Genomic DNA, 17,938 nt, shown 5'->3' with positions numbered 1-17,938 from the left:
AAAGAACTTTTGCATAGTGCAATTAATGAAAAGCATTGATAATTTCAAAATTATCTTGGATCCTTTTGTACTTACAATGGTCACATTAGATCAGTGTAGCATGCATTATAATTCCTTTGTTTGAAGTTGATGAACTGAGAGAAGCTGAGTTTCCACGGAACTATGATCTCCTAACTCCTAGTGTTGCTCCTTCACCTCCCACTAGAACAAGGGAAGGGTAACACCTTCAGTGTACACAACATGGGATCTGAGGCCCAGCAGGACATGTTACTTAGTCTTAGTATTCTTCTTTGCTGTTTTCATTAGGGAAGAGACTCACTCTGTTGCTTTGCTGCGAAGACTAGAAACTCCGCATATGAACTCACCAGCTATAGCAGTTACTCAATACGTAATAGTTTGATCATCCTTTAATAATGTGCTAACTTTTAAAAACACTCATTACTACAGAGTTTTATGAAAACTATAATCCTTGGACTTGAAATATAAGGAACAAAATTAGTCCCTAGACTCTAGAAACATGGTTTGGTGGTTGAAATGATGATACAATGATGAATATAATATTGGGTGTTAAAAGAAAGAGAATTAGCATTAGAACGAGACAGAAAAATCTCCCATGGATGAGCTCACTAACTGGTTATCCAGTAAAGAGTGTTGAGCCCTAGAATCATATGCACAGAAACAACAATAATGAACTCAGAAGGCTATATTTACATCTCTCTCTGTCTCTCTCTTTCTGTCTCTGTCTCTCTCTGTCTCTGTCTATCTGTCTGTCTGTCTGTCTGTCTGTCTGTCTCTCTCTCTCTCTCTCTCTCTCTGTGTGTGTGTGTGTGTGTGTGTGTGTGTATGTGTGTGTAACAGCCATTATCAAAGAAGACTAGGCCATCAACTTAAGAGGGAGGCTGAGGGTATATGGGAGTGTGTAGGGGCAAGGGAAGGAAGGTGGGAAGGGATATAATTGCATTTTAGTTAACGTATTTTAAACAAAAAGGAAGGGTGAAATCAGATTCACTGTTTCCAAGTAGCAGTTGGAGTAACACCCGGTGCATCATTAGCACTTTCAGTTGTACTATTTCCATCAAAATACTAGAATTCAGTTCTAGGTATTCAATTCTCCTGCGTAGAAAACAAAGGGAAGACGCCTCATTTGTACACTGAGTATAATTACCCTTCAAGCTCTAACTACATTAGACAAGGTGAATCATAATATTACATGCCTTAAAAGTACAGTTATCATATGGTTAGGTCCTTGAGTTTCATAGGAATGTAAGATTTTAGAAAAGGAGAGGGCAATGTTAGACATACTTGAGTTCAACGATCAATACCTGGGAAAATAAGTATTGGAGAGAAAGAAATGAACTTGATCGAGGGAGAGGAGGTGTGTAATGCCTGTGTTGGAAGGGAAAGGGGTGGCATGGCTCTGGTGGTGCAGGGAAGGGAGGGGGTTCTAAGACTTAGTTATAATGCCTGGGCTGATGGGATGTCTGGAAGAAAGAAAGGACAAAACTGAGCAAAACCCAGCTCAAGCCAGACAATGAGCAGCTGTTGACAAGCAACACCGATCTCTGTTCCAGAGTGCAGCCCTGTGTGTGTGTGTGTGTGTGTGTGTGTGTGTGTGTGTGCGTGCATGTGTTGGGGGAATGGGGTATAACGTGAAAATTGACTTCTACTGAAGCAACTGTCCACATTAAATGTAGCCAGGCACAGGAGAGGGCGTTTACTCCCCAGTGGCATCTCTACACACTTCCTTTTAATTATGAAAAGCCCCAGAGAATCTGAACACTTCAGGTAATTGTTGGCTGGGATGGGGGCTATAAGTTTAGTTTCCAGAATCTAAGGCTTGAGTTCCTTTGGCTGCCCCAATGAATCCAAATGAGACTTGACCAGAGAGTAGGAGCACTGCAGGTGAAATAGTGACAGAAGTTAAATTCGATCACACCTAAAGATGAGCTTCAAGATTTTATGGTACTGACTTTTACTCTCAAAGGTAGACAAAGTGGCTGGTAAAGGAGCTTCTGGGTCATTGTGCCATTGCACATCCTTGGCACATGTATTTCTTCTCTCTCTTCAATAACAAAATATTGCCAAGTCCAAGTTTATGCTTAAGGCTTACCAGAAGTACATAAGAAGACGGGACAGAACTAGGAAAATATTTTTGATTTATTTTCTTTTGAGACAAACTCAACTGATCTAAGTTGATTAAACAAATATCAAAATCATTGAAAATGTTTGAGTAGGATAGAAATAAGTGATACGCCAGAAGATCCTGTATTTAGTCTCAAAATGTGTCTTTTCTTTCACGGTCCATTTTATAAGAATCTTTTAAAACCCCATGAAATAAAAAGTAGAAAGCAAATGCCAACCTTAAATCCTGTAACTGCTTTACAGAAGCTTTAGAGCAATTAAATTCTACGGGTTACCTGAACTCTCTGCAGAGGCTTTCCATGCAGAAAGTTCCTACAGGCTTTGAAGAATTGTTTCAAAATAAAGAGAAAGTACAAAATGCACTGTTGATTTGGAGGTAGAACATTATAGATAATTCTGTTAATTTATTAATCATATGAACATTTAAGTTGCCATAATCTATTTCTAGAAGAAACATAGTAATCACATACCTAAAAAATAAGTTTATCTCCACACCTACCTAATCTACTCATGTAATTCAGAGCAAGAATATTTTATACTGTTAGAGCTGATTTTATTGAACACATCCTTGCACGTTAATTATCAAAACCTGAAGCACAGCTTTTAATTTGCTCTCAAAGACAACACAAAAGTACATATTAGATTCTAAGAATTAATTCAATAGGTAAGTAGCAAGAACAATTCAAATTCTGAACAGTAAACATAAGTCTACTTAACTTTGTTGCTATTATTATATTTAATTTTATAATAAGCTAAATGGGGTGCTTTAAGATTGACAGATACAGAATTATATTTTTTAGGGCTATTCTTAAGCTCTAACTTTGATAGAAATAGAGATGAAAGGAAAACCTCATCTATCCCAATTATTTAAACCTGACCATTTCTGCATTAAAACATTTCTTGATACTGAGCATCTGTGATGGAAGAGAAATAAAACCATGAACATTTCTCCTGAGTTCTTTTTTTCTTGGATTTGAAAAAAATGAACAAACCACAAATCAATATAATAAATAGAGAGTATCTAACAATTATTTCCCCATAATTTGCTTTTACAAAATATGCTAGATTTTCCACTACTAGTACTAAAGAGGAAAATTTATCAAAAGCCTCTTCTAATTTTAGCAACATGAAGGCATACATAAAATAGCTAAGAAGGATGTGAAAATAAACGCAATAGTTAAGAAAAACCCTAACCTGAGATTAAAAAAATAAATCAGTTTTCATATTTAGCTTACCTTGTGAGAAATCAGAGCTCCTAACTTTAGTCCCGTCTGCAGTTTATCCCAACCTTAGCCCTGATGTAAGTTTCTTTCTGTGTTTTTATAGTCTCAGTTCTATTTCACTTACTCCAAGCCCTGTCGTTGCTGTCTCTTACATCAGTTCTACAGATTTTCCACGGAACATTTCACCAGCGCACATTCTCTCTCTCTCTCTCTCTCTCTCTCTCTCTCTCTCTCTCTCTCTCTCTCTCTCTCTCTCTCTCTCTCTCCTTCCTGCCCTCCTCATTGGTCCCTTCCTTTTTTCCAATCTCTCCCCTTCACTCTCACCCTCCCCATTTCTTCTTCTTTCCACATTTGTTCTATCTATTGCTTTGATTGTAACACTTGAATAGCAACAGTACCTTAACCCTGCAAAACTTAAATACAAACTTAGCTTTGTGTTCAACTTCAGAAACACCACTCTTCCAGAGGTTTCAACCCAGCTTTGAGTATTAGAAATTGTACTTTGGGGGTTAATATGTTTTTAGGTGTAGATAGATGTTTTAATTTGACAGAGATGAGATATGATAGATATTGATTCTCATTCAGATTTTGAGAATCACCAAGATAGGAAAGATGTTTTCTATAAGGTTGCCAAATACAAGTAGCCAACATACCATGAATGTAACATTCATATAATCCCTGATTGTTTCATGGTTCTTCTTGCTGTATGTATTTTTTAAATTTATATGTAATAATATAAATGTATATACCAACAAAATAAAATAAAATCTTCTGAAGAAATAAAACTGTATTTGGGAAATTAAGTATACAAAGATTTGTGAAAGTCGCCAGAACACTTCACAGTAAGATTTTTTTTTAAAGATTACAATCAGGAACAAGCTGATTTACTGGTGCAGTTTGGCACCCTTCCATTAGGTGATCATATACAGAAATAATGGATAGTTTGAGCTTCAGGTGCACTATGCTGTGCCAGTGACACAGACTGGCACGTAATTGACATGGTTATACTAGGAAACCAGTCGCTAACAGACCTATAAATACTGCACTGTGAGATGTAGCTATAAATGCAGAGGTCATAGACACTCTTATCTTGACTTGTGGTCTTCCATTTTAATTTCACCTCAACCAAAATATTCCCCATTTTTCCTGAAGATTTTCTTCATCTTCATCTCTTAGAAATCACATTTTTCTGCATATGTACATTATTTTAAAAATTATTGACTTATAAGCACATTCTATGTTATTAGAGCATCATTGACTTGTTTGGTTCCCGGTGGGTCTCCATTTATCGACTACAGCAATTGAGGGTAGAATAGTTCACTGGCTTAGTAGGGACATGCAACTAAGGGCACTGCCTGAGCTAGATTACTAATTCAGATCTTATTTCCACATCCAGTTCTTTGCCCATGATTGCATTGTGTCTGTTTTAAAAGGGAGCAAAGAGAATCCAAACCAGATTATGTTTCTTTGCACAAATAGAAATAAAATTGTTCTTTTCGGTTTTGCTTACAAGCCATTTAAATACTATTCTAGCATAGGAAACATTGCATGGTTAATTTGGAGTTACATGGGTGAACCAACCAGAGTACACTAAAATGGTGGGACAGTAAAATGCTTCATTTTTAAGAAGGGCTTCCAGGGATAACATAAGTCTCAACAAGCCTGAAATCTGAGCAGTTGGCAGCAGTGGTTCACAAGTCAAGATAAAAATACAACCTAACTGTGGAACCTTGTTTAGACATTACCACCATAAAACAATTATGCTAACCCTGAATCCACATGATGGAAAAATCTCACGATAGCTTTAATGGACGCGTTATGATGCTACCACAGCTGAGATCTCTGATGTCCACTGCCTCAGCATTCTGACAAGTGATACTACAGCTGATTTATTCCAGACCTGTCCCTGTTACACAGTCCAAAGATTCCAGCCTATTTGTGGATTTTGTTGACCTAATGCAAAAGTTTGACTTAACTGTTCTTCAGCAGAAAAAAAAAAAGTAACAGTTTATTCCAGGAACACAGTCATGGTACAATTAAGTCATTTGTACAGGCTTCTGTACATTGCATACTTCTGTGAGACTTTTTTTTGGGGGGGTACACTTTACATTACCTTACAAAAGAGAGGGGAGAAAGAACACGCAAAGATGTATAAAGATGAAGAAAATAGACACCCTATGACAGATTGGGGCTAATTAAGACAAGGAAAATAAAATATTAATCTAAATGTTTCAGCGAGTAGATTCTTATTTCATTCAAATAGCAACCTTGCCAGGGAGGTATTTCTCACAGGTGACAGCTAACAAACAAACAGCAAAACCACTGCATATCTAAAAGCAGAGCCAAGTCCTCATTGCTTGAAAGTGATGAGACCAAGTACTTGGCATTACTGCTTTTATCAGTTGGGATTCTGGTAGTTCAAGGCACATTCCAACTGAGCAAATGAAGAAAAACGTCAGGTGAGCAGTACGCACATACTAGAAGAAACGGTTGAGAAGTGATCCAGTGAAGGACATGCAGCCTTCATCCTGAAGGCTAAAGGACTATGTTATTGGGTATAGGGAACCCAAAACAGAAGAACCCAGGTAGGAAGAGTTGGCTGTGACCTTCCATCAAAAAAAAAAAAAAAAAAAAGCCTTAAAAAGGCCTATTAAGTTCAGCACTATTTACAATAGAGAGTTTATGAACTCAGTGAGTGATGGAGAAATACAGTGCAGAATGTACACTCCATGTAGTAGTATTTAGACATGAAGAAGGATGAAGTTATATTGTGGCAGGAAAATGTGTTGGAACTGGTAACCATGGTATTAAACTCAGACATCCATTGTCTATTCCCTTTCAATTGTGGGGAGTGTAGAAATATTACGTGATAGTAGAGGGGGAGATATTAAGGAAGGGGAATGGGGTTGAAAAGAGAGAGGGGAAATGGGGAAACAAAAGGAAAATTGAATGACCAAAGTACATTATACTCACGTGTACAAATGACACAACAAATATAATTAATATGCCCCAATTAAAAGAAATCAATTGTGTTAAATATAAATTAAGGTCAAGGGTAGGTCATTTTGCTAGTGTTTATAAAGCCTTTAAATGATCACCAGGAGTACAAAAACAAAACAAGACAAGCTCCAAATATAATTTTTTTTTAAAACAACAACAACAACAAAAATGCCAAAGCCAGTGAAGAGCAGTCTTCTGGGAAGAAAACCTACACAATAACCCTGAAGATTCCATCCTACTCCCTGGTTACTTTTCCTGCCCCCACTTCCCTTCTTTGTTGACATCTCATTGGAAAGAAGAAATGTGGAGAAAAGAGGTAGAAGACAACTCTCTAACTCCTCTCCCCGTCCCTGAGACATAGGAAGGGTCCTCTGCAAAGACCAGCAGGGTTACAGTTGGCATCTTTATCTGTCTTACTACACAATTCGTCCTGTTTGGACAAGTGAGGTTCACTGAAGTATATGTAGTTTATATACACAAATCTCACTCTTTAAGGCTCACAGGTAGATGGATTTTTGACAATGACTTTTAGTAAAAGACACAGTACACTTCTACTTCTCATCAAAATCCCCTGGTGCTCCTTTTCAGTCAACCTCTACCTCCACCTCCACTCCTGGACCCCACTGATCTGACTGCTGTCCTGACACCGTGCCTTTCCTGGAGGCTATAGACATACCACACACGACATGTGGGTCTGGTGTCTGGGTCCTTCCATGTAGAATAATAACAATAATACTTTTAGGGATTTACCCATGTTGCTAAGTGTTTCTGTTTTCCCTTTATTCCTGAGATGGGCTTCTTCTTCATCTGCATGGTTACTTTTACCTTTGCTTCCAGAGACAAGCGCCACCTGATCATCCTGATCATTTTGTTGTTTATTGTGTGTGCTCGTTTTTTTTTTTTAAACACTTAAGACAATTATTATTCACAAGGGACTTAGGCAAGTTCATTACTTTTCAATTATGCATTTCAAAGTTTGATGTCATTGTCATGTTTATCTCCATAATGACTGAGGAAAGTTAAAACCTCACCTATTTGTTAAAAAGCTTGAGGATATTTGTGCTCTTTCCTCAATATTTGTAAAATCCAAAAGAAAATAATTATGAAATTCCATAGAAATTTCATCTAAACCATTTGCTTCTTTGAGGGAAAGTTTTACTAAGTTTCTAATTCTTTAATTTAGGATAATCACTTGTATATTATTTCCTACAAACCTCTCACAGTTTTGTCATTGATACCCATCAGTTCCTTAACCATTAAGTTAATGCTACACAGACAATTACTCCTTTTTATTTTGTTATCTGTGGGACTATTTTAATGTCACTTTTTTCTTAAATATAACATTTTATGCATTCTTATGTCTTGATCAGTCAATCTGGAATTGTGTTCATTTTATTTGTTTGGATTGTTAATCTCCAGTGTCACTACATTTTTCCCTCTTATTTCATAATTTAAATGGCTGGTATCTGCTTTATGTCATTACTTCTTTTTTCCATATAGATTTAATTTGTATGCTATTTTTAACTTTTTTATTAAGGTAGGTGCTGAAAAGATTGATTATGTTTCTTCTTTTCTTAAATAAGCATTACAAATTTTCCTCAAAACAACATCGCTGTAGCAGTAGTCTATATATTTTGATATACTTTAAAACTGTTATGTAGTTTGAAATAAATTTGATAAAAAAAAACTATTGGTTACTTAAATATCTTATTTATTTCTTAAAACTTGTCGATAATTTTATTATTTATTATTTTATATATATTTTTATCTATTTATGTTATCAGCAAGCATATTTTCTATTATTTTAACTCTCTTAAATTTTTAAACATTTTATAGCTATTTTTGGGGTACTTCCTGCAGATATAAAAAACAGTACTTTGTAATTATTATTGAATAGTCTAAATTTAGTTGGCCAGTTACGGTCTGATTTATGCTTTAATTACTTTTTTTTTACTTAATTCCTGCAATTACTAAAAAAAGAACCAATGATCTACATAAATATTATAGTAAATTCTATTTCTTTTTCAGCTCTGTTTGCTTTTGAGTTATATATTTTTAAACATTTTAAAAGATCTGGCATATTTCCTTTTATTGTGGTGAAATAGCTTTTGTTGTTGTTGTCAATCTTTTTTCCTTATTAATGTACTTTATTTTTTACATATACATTTATTTTATTACACACATATATAGTAAACTACTTGCAGCAAAAAGAACCACCAAACAATTAGGAATTATATAAATGTTACATTCGTAGTGTTTTGACTCTTTGGCAAACTTTCCTATCTTGGTGTGTCTAAAATTCTGACTGTAAATCAATATCTATCATATCTCATCTCTATCAATGTAAAACATCTATCTAGATCTAAAAACATCTTAATCCCTAAACAGCTAAGCTTAATTGTAAAACCAAGCTATCTGGCCTTCAACCCTATCAGAGACTTGGGGAGGACTAAAATTAATTACCTGAATAGACGGGAAGTTCAGGTAAGCAACTTCCAAAATGAGAAAATAGAGACAGTTTGCTGCCTGAGCAGTCACCTAAAACTCTCTATAATGTTGGAGCATCATCTTCAGCCTTCTGGCCCAGTGTATCTGAGAGACATATTTGTGAGGCAGGAAGTGATGAGGAATTGCTTTGAGTTTGGCTGTTGACTCTGCCTGCATCCAAGCTTGGCCATTTTTAGGCAGAATTCTGTCTGTGGCCGAAATGAGGACATTTTGCCGAGTGGCTGATTTGCCACATTTGAAGCCATCTCCATAAGGAGGTTCACTGATGCTCATCCTCCTCTTTGAGGTAGGTTGGGTGTTGCCAGGAGTTAACCGTTAACCTGCTTTATTGTCAATTTTTAAAATTATAAAAACATCTTTAAATGCCCTAATCCGCAGGTCTCTGAGGTGTGAAATATCTATTTTTAACCTCTGAGAAAAATTGAATTCAGTCTTTTGAGATTTAGTTTGTCTGAAGTTAATTTGTTCATTATGGCTTTGTGTGTGTGTGTGTGTGTGTGTGTGTGTGTGTGTGTGTGTGTGTGTGTTTGTGTGTGTGTGTGTGTGTGTGTGTGTGTGTGTGTGTGTGTGTGTACATCCATGACTGTGAGTGCCTACATAGGGCAGAAGAGAGCATGGGATCCCCTGGAGCTGGAGTTACAGGTGATTGCGAGTGCTGGGAATCAAACTAAATCTGGGTCCACTGCAAGAGCAGCAAGTACTCCTCACCACTCCTCCATGTCTCCAGCCTCTCACAACTATGCCTGTCGCTAACAGAGTTGTTTGTAGTGATACATACAATGCTTAGCAGTTTACATTTGTAACAACATTTGCCACGATTACCGATGGTCTCATGTATACATGGCACATACATTTCACATACATGGCACATACGTTTCAAAATAGGACTGCTGTCCTTTTATCTAAGTAGCCTAGGGATTTTATTCTTTTAGCATTTTCAGGTTAGTTCTCTCAGTCGTTTGGATTGTATGGTACTGCATAGGAACACTGTGGAAGTTTGCATGTGATGCACTTGGCTGTATTGCTTTTAATGTTCTTCATGGGGTTGTCTTGGTCTCTATCTTACATTTATTATTGGAAATAGTTCTGCACATTGTATGTTGATCACGTTCAGCCTGGCATTCTTTCTTGTCCCTCTCCATCTACTGAACTCTCTTTCATTTTCAAGCACTCCTCCTGTGCTGACTTTTATTCTGATCCACTAAGTTTAATCACAGGTGCTTGTCTGAGTGTGGATGAGGGACGATTTGCTGGCATTTACGTCACTTGCCAGCGGCTACACATCTAAGCAAAATGTCCATCTCGCCCTGACAAACTATGAGCTTTTAATAGCTCTTGGAGGAGGAGTGGACCCTCGTCAGCCCCTCACACTTCCATGATGGGTGCTTTGATGGTCCCAGTCTAAAGCTGGTCTTGTATACTCACCATAGAAACTGAGATTTTTAATTGCAGTGGCCTTATCATATCAACAGAAACTGTTTCACAGTACTCCTCTCCACCCTGTAACTCTTACATTTTTTTTCTGCTCCCTCTTCTACAATGTTCCCTAGACACCAGAAGGTACAGATGTTTCATTTGCAGCTTAGCACTCAACTGTGATTTATCCTCAACACTTTGTTCATTTATGAGTCTCCCCATGTCCACTACCCACTGCAAGGGGGAGAGGAGCTCCTCTGATCAAGGCTGAGGGAAGCACTAGCCCATAAGAAATATGCACAAATATTTAGAAGGCATTAGAATGTTATCATGCTTGTTTACTAAGATGGCTATTGTAGAATCCTATCTAGGGCTTGTGGCATGCCTAGCAATGGGTTATTGTCTTGGTTTACCACACTGGACATTAGTTACCTCATAGAGGGCAGGCCTTGGGAACAAGCAGAGCGTTGTTGGTTACCCTACAACTGTCATATTATTGTGTCAGTGAACATGTCTTGCATGGAAGGTTGATACTGAGAAATGTAATAGCTACACCTAGGTAAGATTGTTGGTGACTTTTCTTCCTCAGGAGTGTGTATAGCATGTTCAAAACTATGAGTGCTAGTCAACAGGGTGGGTAGCTCTAGTTCAGTTTCAGTGTGACTTCTTTGTGTCATATGATCAAAGGACGTAGTATCTTGAGGAGTAGCAGCATACTGTGTAGTTCTAGTTGGCAACAGAGAACAATGGATGCTGTTGTTGTTGTTGTGATGGTGGTGGTGGTGGTGGTTTTTAGAATCTCTGGAGGCTCCTTGACTAATATAGAGGTATTTTTGGAATTTTTTTACTATCTTCTTGAATATTTTCCTCATATTTTACTTTGGTTTTATCTATCCTGGATACAATACTTCTTGGAGAATCTGGGAGTTTAACATACTTTCTCTATTTCAGTTTGATGCTTTTTCTTGATTTAGCTTAACATATATGCAGTGCCTTGTCTTCTGAGTCCAGTCTTTGCCTGTGTTTATTTTTGCATGTTATATACCTCTAGAATAACCGTGTATGTTCCTTACATCTATGGATTTCAGCAATTCTTTACTCTTCAGCAGCCTACACATTTATTTTATTTTTTATTTTATTTTAGGTCATAATTTTAATAGTTTCTTAACTTCTTCAGTGGAGGGCAGAGTATAGTTATAATGCTTTTCCTTAAATGCCTACCCAAGGGGAAACAACTTCTGTGCATTCTTGAAAAGAAAAAAAAAATCAATGATTTGAAATGTAAAACTTCTTGTTAGTGACACCTTTAATCCAGTAAGTTTTTTATTTTGTATATATTATATAAATGTGTGATAAATATTTATATTTTATGATTTCGTAGAAATAATTGTCTTACAACTTTCTATTTGCTAAGTGGAAACACAAATCTTCCTAATATTTTCATACTTTTTTTTGTAGTGGAAAGTCTGTTTATAACATCCTTATACTTTTTATCTAATTTTTTATCCCCATTATCCTAATTTTAGTAACAAACTATAGAAATGATCCCTGAAAGTATAGTTTTTATCCTAATTTTAGAAATAAAAAATAAATTCAAGACCATTGATATGGAAATAAGCCCCATAGTGTGTCTTTTATTTGACATCCACCTTGTACACCACCTGTTTCACTGTATAAATCATTCATATAAAAAAGGATTCTGAAGTGAGACAAGCCTCCTCGTGTCTCTCCAGGTATGCATCCTCCAGTAAAGGTCAAGGGCTGTATTTCAATTTCACCCTGATGCCCAAGGCCAAGGGACCAGTTTCCGACTCTGCAGCACCACGCAACTTCTCAGATCCTGCTCACTTTGTGCTGATGTTCTAAAGTTATTTTTAAATTTTTTTTTGAGATTATAATATATACATCATTGTCCCCTTCACGTTCATTTCTCTCTTAAACCCTCCTATGTATCTCCTCTTTACTCTTTATCAAGGTCATAGCCTCTTTTTCAAAAATAAATATGTATATAAATATATTTCTAGATAAATAACCACAACCTGCTCTTTTCACATAATGATCATTTGTGTCCTTCATGTCTGAGCACATTGAGTCTATGGGCATACAGTAACAGGGGCTTTCCCAGCAGACACTATATTTAACCAAAGAATATTTCCTTTCATCTTTATTTTTATACAGATGGAGCTTCAGTTAGCCTTAGCGGGCTTATTTTGGGACTGTTTTTACAGCCTCACTCTCTGCTGACTCTAATGGAATACCCATGCAACCTGACACCTCCACCCTTTCCCCACATGTGTGTGCTTACTAGTTATAGTTACAAGAACTACAACATTTTATTACTCATTTCAAGTTTAAGGGTTACAGACAATCTGGGGACGTCATAAACCTTTCTCCCTCTCATACATATACACATGCACCTGCACAATGTGCATGGATGCACATACACATACACATACACATATATGTGTGTGTGTGTACAATATGCATAAACATGTGCACACACAAATACACACAGAAAAGTGTACATACACATCTGCACATGTATGTACATACATGCACATACGTATGAACATGAGCATATCCATATATGTGCACGCACATACACCCATATGTGCAGATTCACATACATATGAGCACACACAAACAAATATATACACTTATGCACACACAAAGATAGAAATTCACACATACATGTACATACCTAAACACGCACAACAGTAACAACAACAACCTTTCAGAATACAACATCAAAACTTAAATATCTTTTTGTTCTTTAAATAGTTTGATTTCTTGGTAATACACTATATTTAGATTAATATTTTTAAAATTAAAATGGAATTACAAATTTTCTCTTCTTTTAGTTTGCCTTCTTTGTTCTGATGAAACACTGACTAAAAGCTGCTTGAGGAGGAAAGAGTTTATTTCCTCTTACAGCGTACAGTTTCTCATGGAGGGAAGTCAGGGCAGGAACCCGAAGGCAGGAAGTCAGGGCAGGAGCTCGGAGGCAGGAAGTCAGGGCAGGAACCTGGAGGCAGGAAGTCAGGGCAGGAACCCGGAGGCAGGAACTGAGGCCGAGGCCCTGGAGGAACACTGCTTATTGGCTTTCTTTCCATGGCTCACTCAGACTACATTTATCCAGGACAGGACTAACTTCCAAAGGGTGGAGCTACTCACAGTGGATTGGGCCCTTCTACATCAATCACTCACCAAGAGGAAATATCACACATTTACCTATAAGCCTGGTGGAGACATTTTCTCAGTTGAGATTCCTTCTTGCAGGTATGTCTAGCTGGGCTAGTGTCAAGTTGCCAGAAATCATAATTACAATTCATTTTCTTTTCTTCTCTCCAATCACTCCTATGTCCCTCCCATCTAATTCCTCCATATCCCCAATTTTGTCTCTAATTCATGATAAAGTTTTTTTAATAGATTTTTTAATTGAAAAGTAATATTGCAGTACTTTGCCATTCACTTTTCTCCTTCCAGCCCATGTACCTTTTCTTCCATCCTCTACTCTCAAACTCATAGCCTCTATTTCTTTGATAATTGTCACACACACACACACACACACACACACACAACTATAAGCTGCTATATACATTTTTGTTGTCTGGATAACAAAGAACAAAGGCTCATTCCTGAAAAAGACTATTTCTCTGTGTTTCATCAGTTATTCTTTGCCTGTGGTTCTTTGTCTAGGAGTGTGCCCAAGTGAAATCTCCACTCTTCCGTGTTGTTATGTCTATTATTCTGGTGTTGTTAATTACAAACATTTCTAGGAATGACTGCTTCACTCCAGACTTACCAGCATTGTGACTCTTAAGGTCTTTCCACCCCCTCTTTCATGATGACCCTTGGCCCATAGATGCAGGAGCTGAGGTATGTATACAGTAATTGGGGCAGGTATTCTGATGACCCACTGGTCTCTGCGTTGTGCCCCATTCTGTTCTTTTGTGATGCCCTCCGCTTGATGTGAAGAGAGCCTTCTGTGGTGATGGCTTGCAGCTACAGTAATCTATGAGTATAAGAATAAGATTTTCAATGTAGTAAGGACTGATGATGCTCTGTCAAAGTGGTGGGAGCAGACTCTTTTCTAAGGTCTATGACCTCACTGACCCCAGGAATTTGACTACTGTTCTCATTATCAGGCAGGATTCCCCTCCTCTTGAGTGGGCCTTGTATCCAATTAGACAGTTGCTCATGAACACCAACAGGAGAATGTCACTTGACGAACCTTTACAAACATTTTGCCACACTGGTCATTGTTGTGGGTCATATGTGTTGTAGCTGTGTAGAACTCTTAAGTGCTTCTCTCTCTTGGTGTCTCGTGAAGCATTTTCTGGTACCATGGAGGCCAGACCTTAGGATGGAGGCTCTAGGGTTGGGCCAAACTCCAATCATTGACTCCTGTGTCCTCAGTATCTTTAGCAATAGGAGCTTACCTTCAAACTCTAGAAGTCAACCAAAGGCAACATCAATAGTCATATTGTTTTGAGTTCAGTTAGACTCCCCTGACCAGCCACATATAAAAGAGGTTTCTCATGCCTGGGACTGGTAGTTTTGTTAGTCTGTGGTTGTTGTAGAATTGTCAAGTGCTTAAAGGAAGTATCTAATTTCCTTTAAGATCTGTGTGTACATATGCTTATATATATTATATATAACTTTAGTAACTATAAAATAATATGATTCCTTAAAGCTCAGGCAACTCTGGTATTATTATTTTCTTCTCCATCCTTCATTTTATTGGCCTTTCTTCTTCTTCTTCTTCTTCTTCTTCTTCTTCTTCTTCTTCTTCTTCTTCTTCTTCCTCAGCTGGAATCTCTCCCCATTTTCCCATTTTCCATTTCATGTTACTAGTATCCTACTCTTTCTCCTCCAAGACCAGCCCCAACATTAAAAAATAGGCCAGATGACTTAATAGCAAAATCCTATAAGACTTTCAAAGAAGAGCTATAACAAACTCTTTTGAAACTCTTCAAAATAGAAAATAAATTGTTGGAGGTTGGTCTGATGTATTTTTATGCTAATTAATAAAAAGCCATCCCACCTGGGCAGGGCAAAGGAGATAGATGTGGCTAAGGTTCCTGGGCTTAGAGGGACAGAGGATCCTGAGAAGACGGAGAAGATGGTCCCCAGAGAGGAGGAGAGGAAGGTCCCCATGGGATAGATGGGAAGAGAAGCACATGCAGGTGTGGATGGAGATTTGGCCCAGATGAAGAACATTAGGAAGTATTTGGGATTATGGATGGAAGACAGCTTGATAGAAATTATTAGAAGCAGATGTTCTGGGATTGGGGCAGCCCACTATGGGCTACCTGCCCCACTATGGGAAGTAGTTTAGAAGATTAATATTTTCCCTGCCCCAGGTTAACTAGGGCTATTTTAAAATATAACAAGTGTCAGTGTCTTGATTGATTGCTAGTGGGAATACTGAAGTAATAAACAATTATTAGGTCATACTGATAATACCTAGATTAAAAATAACAAATTAATAGTGGGTTTTACTAAAGTAATAATAATTATAGGCCTGATAATAAACAATTATGAGGCCCTAATGATTAATATTAAAAACAACAAGATAGAGATAGAAGGATAATTTCAAAACTCACTGAAACCAGTGTTACCTATACACAAAACTGGGTAAAGACATATAAAGACAAGACAAAACGACAAACCAAGCGACACTTTAGCCTGATATCACTGATGGACATCGGTGCAAAAATTCTCAATAAAATACTAAGAGACCAAATGCAAGTATACATGAATAAGACTGCCGAACATGATCAAGTTAGATTCATGCCTAAAATGCAGGTTTGGTCCAACACATATAAGTCAATAAGTATAATAAGTCATATAAAGGATTCGAACCCCTACCAAGACCTAGCCGACGAACATGATACTCGCCACCGTTGAGGGGAGAGTGAGATCTGACTCTCACATGAACTCTGGTGCCCCTTTTCTGACCATGTCCCCCGGATGGGGAGACCTGGTGGCACTCAGAGGAAGGATAGCTAGTTACCAAGAAGAGACTTGATATTCTGAGAGCATATATAGGGGGAGGAGGTCTCCCTCGGTCACGGACATAGGGGAGGGGAAAAGGGGAGAAATGGGAGGGAGGGAAGAATGGGAGGAAACAGGGGAAGGGCTAACAATCGAGATGTAATATGAATAAATTAATAAAAAATAAAGATAAATATCACATGCGCATCTCAAGAGATGTAGAAAGTCTTTCACAAAATCCAATATGGTTTCATGATAGAAGTCCTAGAGAGAGAAGGGAACATAACTCATCATAAAAAAGACAATCAATATTATCTTAAATGGAGAAAAGCTTGCAGCAATCTCATTAAAATTAATAATAAGATAGGGGTTTTCAGTATCCCCTTTCCTTTACACTATAGTGCTGGGGGCACTAATTGATCCAATAAGACAGGAGGTGGAGATTAAGCAGATACAAATAGGCAAAGAAAAGTCAAATTATTCCTATTTGCAGAAGATACGATAATATACATAAGATACCTCAAACAATTCCACCAGAAACCTTCTAGAAATAATCAACCACTTCAGCAAAATGTCAGGGTACAAAAACAACCAAAAATTATTAGCTTTTTTACACACTACTGTCAAACAACTGAAAAAAAGATCATGGGCACACATCAGTTTAGAAGAACATCAAAATATGATAAAATATCATGGAATAAATACAATTGAGGAAGTAAAAGACTTCCACAGCGAAAGCTTTAAATCTCCAAAAGAAAGATATTGAGAAAGAATCTGGACAATGGAAAAACACCTCATATTCATGGATTGGTAGAATTCATATTTTGAAAATGACCATTCTACCAAAAGCAATTTATATATTCAATGCATTCACAACCAAAACATCCTTGGAATTTTCAAAGAAATAGAAAAGCATTCTAAAACTTAAATGGAAACAGAGAAGACTCTGGGTAGCCATCCTGAGCAAAAAGAATCCTGTAGGGATTGCTGTTTCAGATTGCAAGATACACTGTAGAGCTATAGCAATAGACACACAGGACAGTACTGGCACAAATAGACACATAAATGAATGAAATAAAATAAAAGACACAAATAGAAGTACAAGTAACTGCAGCCTCTGATATTTGACAAAGAGGCAAAAAATAGATACTGGAGAAAAGACACTATCTTCAGCAACTGGTTCTGGGGAAAATGGATGTCTACATGCAGAAGAACAAAATTAGTCCTGCATCTGTCACCCTGCATAAAAGTTAGACTCAACTACAGCAGTCACCTCAATTTGAAATCTGAAACACTGAAGCTACAAAGAAAATATTTAGGAACTACCCTAAAAAGATATAGGTGAAGAAAAGGACTTTCCAAATGGGATTACCTTTGCTCAGGATTTAAGGTCAACAATTGACAATAGGGATCTCCTGGAACTAAAAAGTGTCTGCGTAGCTAAGCAAGCACTCTAGTGGAAAAAGAACCTCACAGAATGACAGAGAAGCTTTGCCACTTGTGCATCTGACAGAACATTCATCACAAGAATAGACAATGAATGGAATAAACAGAATCAAGTCAAAGCAAATGACCTCAGGTAAAAACTGTGCTAGGAGTCATATTCAATAGCCCTCAAGTAACGAAATAAAAATAGCCAAGAAATACCT

Source organism: Acomys russatus, chromosome 8 (genome assembly GCF_903995435.1).
Source record: "Acomys russatus chromosome 8, mAcoRus1.1, whole genome shotgun sequence".
Classification (NCBI taxonomy): domain Eukaryota; kingdom Metazoa; phylum Chordata; class Mammalia; order Rodentia; family Muridae; genus Acomys; species Acomys russatus.
This window is presented reverse-complemented; position numbering follows the sequence as displayed.